A 9,860-nucleotide genomic window follows, 5' to 3' on the forward strand; every position below is an offset into this window, starting at 1 on the left:
AGTATTTATGTTTAAAATTGTAAAAAAGGCTACAAAATAATGTTTAATCCTTGAATTTTTAATTTTATGACTTCACTATCTCCATAGCTAATTATAACATCACTTCCGTATAATTTTTATAGTGTCTAGCTCCGAGTTTTCTGCGGTTTTGTTTCATGGGAGCCATTTTGGCTGTAAAACAAAAGGTATTATTAAATACATTATATCTTATCATCCAGGATATTCACTATTATGCTGTGAAATTTAGGTATTCGAAAATGGTTACATACACACAAACAAGAAAAAAACATTTATTGCCAACCCTAACTGTAGGTAAAGTTGCCACAAAGCAGGCCGTGGCAACTTTACCTAACCTGTGTCAACATTACCGAAGCGATTATTTATCAATAAATTAAAGAAAAAGCAATTGCTGACATTACAACAGTAATCCCAACTATAATATACATACAAGATCAATATTTCACTCACCTGTGACAAATAGTTAAGGCTCTGTAAGCACAATTTAGGAACAACTAACTTTTAGCTCATTTTCACGCATACATTGTGACGGCCATTACTGGCATAATAGCAGTCTTACGTCTACGCAAAATATAGTAAATATTTCCTTTTAATGTCTAAAAAATACTTCTATTACAAAACAGAATTCTAGTGGGTAGATTTTTAGATAAATGAGTTTATACCGAATACCTATAGTATGGTAAAGTTGCCAAGGGCCCGGTAAAGTTGCCATAGTTTACCGGTACATTAGTACTTTACATTTTGCATAAAGATCGACACTACACTCTTTATTAAAATATGATGATAAATATTTTTATGAAGAAAACTTTCTTTCCCATACATTTTGACGCATGTCACACAGAGACAAGACTAGTTTCCATTATGTACGTTTAACAAAAAACAATTGACATGTCAGTGACGTCATGCACAAAATGACAAGGACAGAAACGTCGTATTCTCTTTCTAAATCCATTTACTGACTGTTTTCGTTCCAATACAAATAAAAACAACTGACATATCAACGACAAGGGCAGAAACATGTATGTTATTGTTGTCTCTTTTTCAGTGGCGTAGCGTAGTGGGGGCGGCAGGGGCGGCCCGCCCCGGGCGGTGTCAGACTCTCACCTACTGACTAGAAACCACCCAGTTTCTACTCCTGCTTTTCGAGCCGGAGCCCCAGTGTTGGAATTGGGATACTACATCAACATTTCGAGCGACATCCAGTTCGGTGGCCTTCTAGAGGATAAGGCTAAATTAGCCTCGAAAAAGCTTGGTGTGCTCAACAGATCGAGGCAGTATTTCACTGCAGCCCATCGCCGGCTTCTATATAAGGCGCAGGTTCGGCCCCATATGGAATATTACTCTCATCTGTGGGCGGGGGCACCCCAGTACCAGAACAGTACAGTAGCGTTCAGCGGCGTGCGAATCGGATTGTTGAGTGTCAGGAAATTTAAAACCGACTTGACAATTTGGCAATGCGTAGAGATGTAGCTGCATTTTCTATCGCCTATACCACAGGGAGTGCTCTGATTCATGACTGTAATTTTAATAATATACGTATATTACTTAGTTGAATGGTAGAAAATCTAGTTAAAATAAACGGTTTACAAAACAAAAATATAGCGAATACAAATTAGCAAAAAGCTAACGTCACGCGGTATTCCCAGGCGGTCACCCATCCAAGTACTAACCGCGCCCGATGTTGCTTAACTTCGGTGATCGGACGAGAACCGGTGCTTTCAACATGGTATGGACGTTGGCGAATTATGACCTAAAATTGCTCTTCAGTACAATATTTCACTGTAGTGACGTCATATTTTTTATAACCAACTTATGACAGAACTATTTAATTTTAGAATTCTTAACCATCGACACGCGTGTGCCTGCGCATGTAATTGTATACTTTACTAGGTATCATCAATCGATTTGTTCAAAATGTTATCGATTTAACTTAAAAAAAGATATTATTTTTATTTTGCTCCTCGAAAGGGAGATAGATTCTAATTTTAAAGTAAACTTCATATTATTGACTAATGGATTGAGGAGCAAAAAAATAGTAAAGATTAACCGTAACACATATAATATGATTTAAATAACTAGTGTTTTTTAAAAATACCTATATTTTTCTTGAGTAAAAATTAGCAAAAAGCTAACGTCACGCGGTATTCCCAGGCGGTCACCCATCCAAGTACTAACCGCGCCCGATGTTGCTTAACTTCGGTGATCGGACGAGAACCGGTGCTTTCAACATGGTATGGACGTTGGCGAATGAAGCGCTAAAATTGCTCTTCAGTATAATATTTCACTGTAGTGACGTCATCTTTTTTATAACCAATTGTTCAACAAGTCACAAAATGTATTAAGGTTCCATAATTATTTAAAATTGTATTTTTACCTGTGTGCGTACGTAAGTTTCATTTATTGTTTACACTACAGTATTCTTATATTTGTTCTGTTTTGTGAATTTTGTGTTTTTTTTTTTTTGTACGGAAGGGTAAGTAGGGGACATAGATTTTAAATTTTTGTTCTTATTATAATTTAGGTCGTATTTAAAATTTTATCTTCTAGGTTTCATAGATTGTTGACAAACGTGATATTATTGTAACTGTAAATAACGAATTATAAATTAACATTTATACCATTTTGAAATAATGATGATTTCCATTTTTAGACGTAAAATGGAATGAATTGAAGGCCTATTTAATTATTGTGTACAAACTTTTAATGTAAACGGAGTACTGAGATACCCGGAGCTGCGGACTACCTAGCGGGTTTACCGGGGCTCCGGCTCGAAAAGCAGGAGTAGGAACGGGGTGGTTTTTAGTCAGTAAGAGTCTGACACTCCCTCTCGCCTTGCCCAAGGCGGGAGAAGTCATTGATGATTTTACCCCCTCAAAAAAAAAGTACTGAGATACCACTCCTGCGACTGGATCCTTTTTTACTTTCTCTAAAAACTCAATATCTAAATTACAAAGCTCAAAATAGCCAAGAAATAGTTGCCGTAACATCGGCTATTCTAGTCAAAATATGATTAGTACAATGGTGTCTCCATACAAATCGTAGATATAAAGAGTACACACGCATCGATAAGCATGTTCTAAAAATAAATTGTTGAGTCACCACACCGGTTGGTTACAAAAAATACTACGGTATTGTAGTAAAATATTGTACTGAAAAATAATTTCAGGTTGCCAGTCGCCAACGTCCATACCATGTTGAAAGCACCGGTTCTCGTCCGATCACCGAAGTTAAGCAACATCGGGCGCGGTTAGTACTTGGATGGGTGACCGCCTGGGAATACCGCGTGACGTTAGCCTTTTGCTATTTCTATTCGATGTAGTTTTGTTTAAAAACATTTAATTTGAAGTTAATTTTTTGGTGTGCAGAATTTAGAAATAAATTCACTACACGTTTGACAGCCAAAAAAAGTATCTGTGAACTTGTGAAGTCATAAAATATTATTTCAAGTTACTTTTTATGGTAATAAAATGGATTATAAAATAAAACGCATTATACGTATTTAGTAAAGGCACATAATATTATTAACCAAAAAAATCTATACCTAGAAATCCAAAATCCTCTATCTACTCTTTAAATTTTAAGGAACAAATATAAGATTTTTAATAAAATATAAAAGTCCTGAGAACTCTATCGTAGATAACAATATCTAACAATGTGCGGTATGTGTCGATATCAATACAATCTATAAATAAACACCTAGCAGTTATAAAAAAAATATATGACTTTGATTCACCAAAAATTGTAGTGAAGATTAATTTTAACTCAGCATTCGCCAACGTCCATACCATGTTGAAAGCACCGGTACTCGCCCGATCAACGAAGTTAAGCAACATCGGGCGCGGTTAGTACTTGGATGGGTGACCGCCTGGGAATACCGCGTGACGTTAGCCTTTTGCCGTTTTACTCAAAACAAACATATTTTAGTTATTTTTTTTAAAGAATATTAGTTTTTTTAAAGTTATGTTTTGATGTCGTATTTATTCAACCAACCTTCCACTAACCAAGTCTCAGAATTATTTATAGACATTCGTCACTCCTTAGAACAGAGTCAATAATAGGAAACTTTCAAAAAATAAATACAAATACAATAAGTCTCATCACACCTGCATGTGGCATTGGAAGTGAGACGTGGAACGTTTAATGACGTCATAACCAGAGAAACTCATGTTTACAGAGAAACTGATGTTTAATTTCAAACAGACCTGTACCACGATAAAGACAATATAATTCACGCGACATATATCGACGCACACAGTTAGAACAAGCACGGCGGACGGTACATTGTTAAATAACTTTGAATAAGTGGGAAGTTACAAATATTCTTGTAGTCTGAATATTCGTATTTGTATACATTGTCAGCATACATGTCTACGTCACATCTATAAATGATAAATAAATAAATGATAAATGATATTTATTTCTGTAAATAGATTATAAAATAACACTTTTACACGTCAATATTTCAAATAGCTAGATGAGGCCGGCATTTCCTATCCGACTACTCTGAGAAGAAATGCCGAAACAAACTCAGAGGTCATAGTCTCTTTTAAAGTCCAGACAAAATCAATTAAAGATGTCGGAGAACCGTGCAAGTTTATTCTGTAGTGGTCTTTTGAGGAAAGAACCACAGCAGTTTGAGCGGACCTGTTCAGATGGCAGCACGCATGTGTCAGTTTACAATGAGCTCAGCTGACGGCTGTTGCTGAATGATCCGACGAACAATACCTACCAAAAGAACATTTGGGTAGGCCACACAAATGCTCACACTGTCAGAATATAATTAACTAAAAGTGAAATGACTAGGCAAACTCTCGCATGGTCCTCAAACTAACAATTTTAAAAATAATATGTGAAAACAAAAAAATATCGAATGATATTAATGTATATCATGTCAAATTGTATAAAAATGTAACTTGTGTTACAAACATGTCAACATGACCTGTGTGGACATTATAGCGGCTCACTCCCAAGCCTGACTATCATCTAAGTAGTCTTTAATTTTATAAAAAGCTTTACTATACAGTTTTTCTTTAATAACATTTTTAAATTTATTCAGGCTTAAACTTTGAATATCGCTGGGAATTTTATTGTAAAAACGTATGCATTGACATCTGAACGAACCACTTATTTTCTTAAGTCTAGTAGTGGGAACAATATATTTGTTTTTACTTCTAGTGTTTATATTATGTATATCACAATACTTTTTGAATAAATTAATGTTTTTGTGAGCATACACTACATTTTCATAAATGTATTGAGAAGGAACAGTCAATATATTAATTTCTTTAAATAGTTCCCTAAGAGAGTGCCTCGGACTAAGATTATAAATTGATCGAATGGCTCTTTTCTGCAGCACAAAGACAGACTGAATGTCAGCAGCATTTCCCCACAGGAGGATACCATATGACATGATACTATGAAAATAACTAAAGTATACTAATCGCGCTGTATTTACATCGGTCAAATTTCTAATTTTTTTAACGGCATATGCTGCAGAGCTGAGTCTTTTCGACAACTTATCTACGTGTGGAGCCCACTGTAGCTTAGCGTCCAGAGTTATACCTAAAAAGACAGTTGAATCTACAGGGTCCAACTCCTATATCTATACTTATAATAAATCTGTAGAGAGGTCAATTCTGTACATTAAATATATTTACAAAATAACTATCAGCGGGTGATTAGTGATCGATACTGACGCCAAAAATGTAATCAGAAAATTTTTGTCTGTCTGTCTGTCTGTCTGTCTGTATGTTCTTTATAGAAACAAAAACCCCTTGACAGATTTCAACGAAACTTGGTACAATTGTTCTTCATACTCCTGGGCAGGTTATAGTATACTTTTCATTACGCTACGATCAATAGGAGCAGAGCAGTGAAGGGAAATGTTGGGAAAACAGGAGAACTTACTCCATTTTTTAAGCTTCCGTCGCGTGTGCAGCCTTAATGGTTAAAGCTACACAGAAATAATGTATGACAGAAATGTTCTCCTTAAAATTGTTTAAATAATATTCCACGACAGCAAATGTCTATCTTTTGTGGTTGACTCACAATAACACGTATAACTCCCGGTAGTCCAGTTCGGAGCTTTCTGGTTATATTTGTACGTTGTTACTCTTACGTTTATAACACTATCATTCATTCATTCATTCATTCTAATATAATAAATCTGTAGAAGGGTCAATTCTGTACATTGAAAATATTGAAAGAATAAATAGCAGGGGGTGTTACTGGATCGATACCAAACCCAAATAGACTGCACGGTTGGCGCGGTGGTTGGGCAACCGGCTGCCGCGCAACGTGCAGCGGGTTCGATTCTCGCACGGAGCAACGCTTTGTGTGATCCACAAATTGTTGTTTCGGGTCTGGGTGTCATGTGCATGTGAACTTGTATGTTTGTAAACGCACCCACGACACAGGAGAAAATCCTAGTGTGGGGCAACGTTTTTAAAAAAAAAAAAAAATATGTGATTAATTTTTTTTTTGTCTTTCTGTCTGTATGTTCAGGCGTCACGTGAAAACTAACGGTTCGATTTCGATGAAACTTGGTATAGTTATACCTTATTATCCTGGGCTACATTTTATCCTGGAACGTAGAAAAAAAAATCTTTATTTTTCAGTTTTATTCAACAGAACGCGAGCTCAACAGCAGTAGCTCAATAGAGGGATCTCTTTAATTATTATGGGCCTCGCCGTATTTGGGTCCAATAGATATTTATAAGATGTCATTGTCAGAGTTACTCAAAATGGAGAAATAAAACTTCCACGCGAAGACCGACATCCGCGCGGACGGAGTCGCGGGCGGAAGCTAGTAATAAATATACACTTCAAATATTGAAATACCACGTAGAACCACAATTGTTCTAAGTGGGGAATTGATGTTTTATATTGAGTCGTGAGAATATTAAAGAATATTAATACTTTATATTCGGTTACTCTTCGGTACAACTCTCGTGTTGTAACCACCTTCTATTATAATCAACGAAATATATCTTAAGTACACTCACAATCAATCAATAAGTTTCTTGATAGTTGTCTTTCGATACATATTACTGTATTACATGAAATGTTGAGATATTACACATGGATATTCCGGAATGAGGACTTTAATGGCGTAGCTTACACCATCCGTCACAAGACATTGAAAACTGTTGTCTTCAATACAACGCTTTTACAATATTTCAATCATGAAATTGAGGAAACATTGCAAGTAGCAGTTTATGCCACTATAGTACTATAAACTACTTGGACATACAAAGTCAGTCTCATCGAGCGCCTGAATGCGGAGTTGAAATGTGGAATATTTCAAACATCATACAATTTCAATTACTCTCCTAGAGACGTCATATCTGACCACCTTCATCACAACATTAAGGACAATTGTGTTTCTTGATGGTTGTATTCGATACAACTTTAGACAATATTCGTATTATATGAACACGAAAGTAAAATATTATTATGTAAGTGGCAGTTAACTACCAAATGTTTAGAAATACTGACACATTATGTAATTGTTATAGATTTTAACTACATGTGCAAAAAAGTCAGACTGAAGTCACAACATTCACGTAACAAATATCGACGCACACAATCAGAACAAACACAAAGCCCTGTAAGTAGCTGTTTATGAGATTACAAGCTACTTGGACATACTGATTTATAAACACCACATTTTGTGTGAGACTTTGTCGACAACTATACGATAGGAAAATATCCATATCCAGGGACTTCTTCATTAAATATTGAATAATATTGTTTGCACGGAGTTTCTTGACGGTTGTCTTCAATACAATTGTTATGTTTTAAACATGATGTGAGAAATATTTAAAAGCAGCTGTTCATAAATCTACAAACAACTTGGAATTAATGACTTGGTAAGTATCACTTTGTGATAGTGAAACAATATTTATTTAATCAACTGCAAGAGACAAGCATAATGAACATCTGACGGTGCATTGTGAAAGTACATCACACACTGATTATGAAAAATATTTCAATTCAGACTTTGGATCAATCAATCAAGGAATATTTAAAAACATTACAACGTTCAGCAGACAATGTACATTCATATATCGACGCACACAATTAGAACAAGCGTGAAGCTCATTCGATGGCTATAAGACACAAGACACAGACAGAGGACATAGTTCATGGAGTCTGATTGAGCCGAACTATTCATTCTTTGGACAGTCTGTTGTATAGACTATGTAAAGAGTTTCTTTCTAGTTGTCCTCGATACAACTTTGGTACATCGGTAGTTTGTAGTTATGTTAGAATATGTTTGAAAACAAAGTAGTTAAGTTAAATCGATGAAACTGAGACTAGCACATATAGTTGCTATGAGATATAATCACAAGGGAGTTTCTTGATGGTTGTTCTTCGATAGAATCTACAAGTAGCTGGACATGACTCCACAAACTACTTGGGAATACTAAGACACATCGGGCCACTGAGTGAGGAAATGTGCCCCAAACGTTTTCAATATTAATTCACATGTTTATAATATAAAATAGAAATGTCACGTAGACTTAATTCTAGATGTTTATACAAAGTAAAAACGTTTAATGGAAGACAATCAATGTCAATAGACCGTTTTATACAATATTGACACAAATAATACAGAGTAGATAATGACTCAACAATATTGATCCTGATTGTAGTCAAATTATATTTTTTACATGAGTTTCTTGCCGGTTGTCTTCGATACAACTTATAATTTGGTTTACTTGTCGGCTACCGCGTCACTATCGGATAGCTCCAGAGTCTGGGAATTGACTGCGCATGCGACAAAACGGAGAATGCATAATTCTATACTTCATTATAGAGTAATGTTGCTGTACGTATATAATGATACAAAACGTTTCTTGACGGTTGTCTTTGACAGAGACCTTTTTCATATTCATTTATTAAATGCAGTATAATTCAATACACATGATGATGATGATGACATATACATGTAAGATGGAACAAAGATACTTTGGAGAATAATCCGAATGTAGTTCAAGAGACAAGAGAGATATATGTATGTACTAAGTTTATACTAGCAGGAATCATCATATACTTTATGTATCTCATAGTCTATCCAATAAGTTTCTTGACGGTTGTCTTCGATACAACGCTAACACATATTTTGTACAATAAGCCTCATTGTGGCTGAATGCGACATTGAAAGTGAGATGTAAAACTCTTGATAATGCCACGGAGTACCGCGGAGAATAATTCAATAATCAAAACAAATGAATATTGTGAAAGTCTTGAACAACTACAAATAGTTGTAAGTGGGGAAATAGTAGTTTTATATCGCGTCAATATGTTCACAGAATACACGATACACAACGCACGACTAGAACGAGAACACATCACATGTGACTGCAACTTGTGTGCAAGCCACGCCGCGTGCAAGCAAACAATTACATCGACATGGAATGGTTTCAATGTTTCTTGTCAGTTGTCTTCTATACAACGCTTCTACAATATTACAATCTTGTAAGAAGTAGAAAATATTAGTGAGTAGCAGTGTATGAGGTGACAAACTACATACTTGGAAATACTGATCGTAAATCAGTTGTTTAATAATTAGCAAGTAACAATTAATGGAGTTACTTACATCACAATTACCAATTGACACCAACAAAATATATGTGAAGGTAAATTAAACTCAGCCTCATTGAAGTGTTTCTTGACGGTTGTTCTTTGATACAACTCTCAGAAAAAACGTTAAACATGAAATGTGTAGGAAATATTTGTGTGTGGCGGACCGTGAGACAAGGAATACAAATAGTACAGAAATATGTTCTGTATTACATTAAATGTTTACAAATTACACAATACATGGTTATACTGGA

General features: G+C 35.3%; 4 non-coding genes across 4 annotated transcripts; 2 read left to right on the forward strand and 2 right to left on the reverse strand.

Annotated features, from left to right (window-relative positions):
* Positions 1-1,639: 1,639 nt before the first annotated feature.
* LOC118281292 (5S ribosomal RNA) lies at positions 1,640-1,758 on the reverse strand. Its single transcript, XR_004784211.1, has one exon. It is a non-coding gene; the product is annotated as a 5S ribosomal RNA (ribosomal RNA).
* Positions 1,759-2,144: 386 nt separating this feature from the next.
* Positions 2,145-2,263, reverse strand: LOC126911906 (5S ribosomal RNA). The gene has a single exon (XR_007706414.1). It is a non-coding gene; the product is annotated as a 5S ribosomal RNA (ribosomal RNA).
* A 931-nt stretch (positions 2,264-3,194) lies between these two features.
* Positions 3,195-3,313, forward strand: LOC126911913 (5S ribosomal RNA). The gene has a single exon (XR_007706421.1). It is a non-coding gene; the product is annotated as a 5S ribosomal RNA (ribosomal RNA).
* A 476-nt stretch (positions 3,314-3,789) lies between these two features.
* Positions 3,790-3,908, forward strand: LOC126911910 (5S ribosomal RNA). The gene has a single exon (XR_007706418.1). It is a non-coding gene; the product is annotated as a 5S ribosomal RNA (ribosomal RNA).
* Positions 3,909-9,860: the final 5,952 nt, after the last annotated feature.

This window comes from Spodoptera frugiperda, chromosome 19 (assembly GCF_023101765.2).
Source record: "Spodoptera frugiperda isolate SF20-4 chromosome 19, AGI-APGP_CSIRO_Sfru_2.0, whole genome shotgun sequence".
In the NCBI taxonomy this organism is placed as follows: Eukaryota; Metazoa; Arthropoda; class Insecta; order Lepidoptera; family Noctuidae; genus Spodoptera; species Spodoptera frugiperda.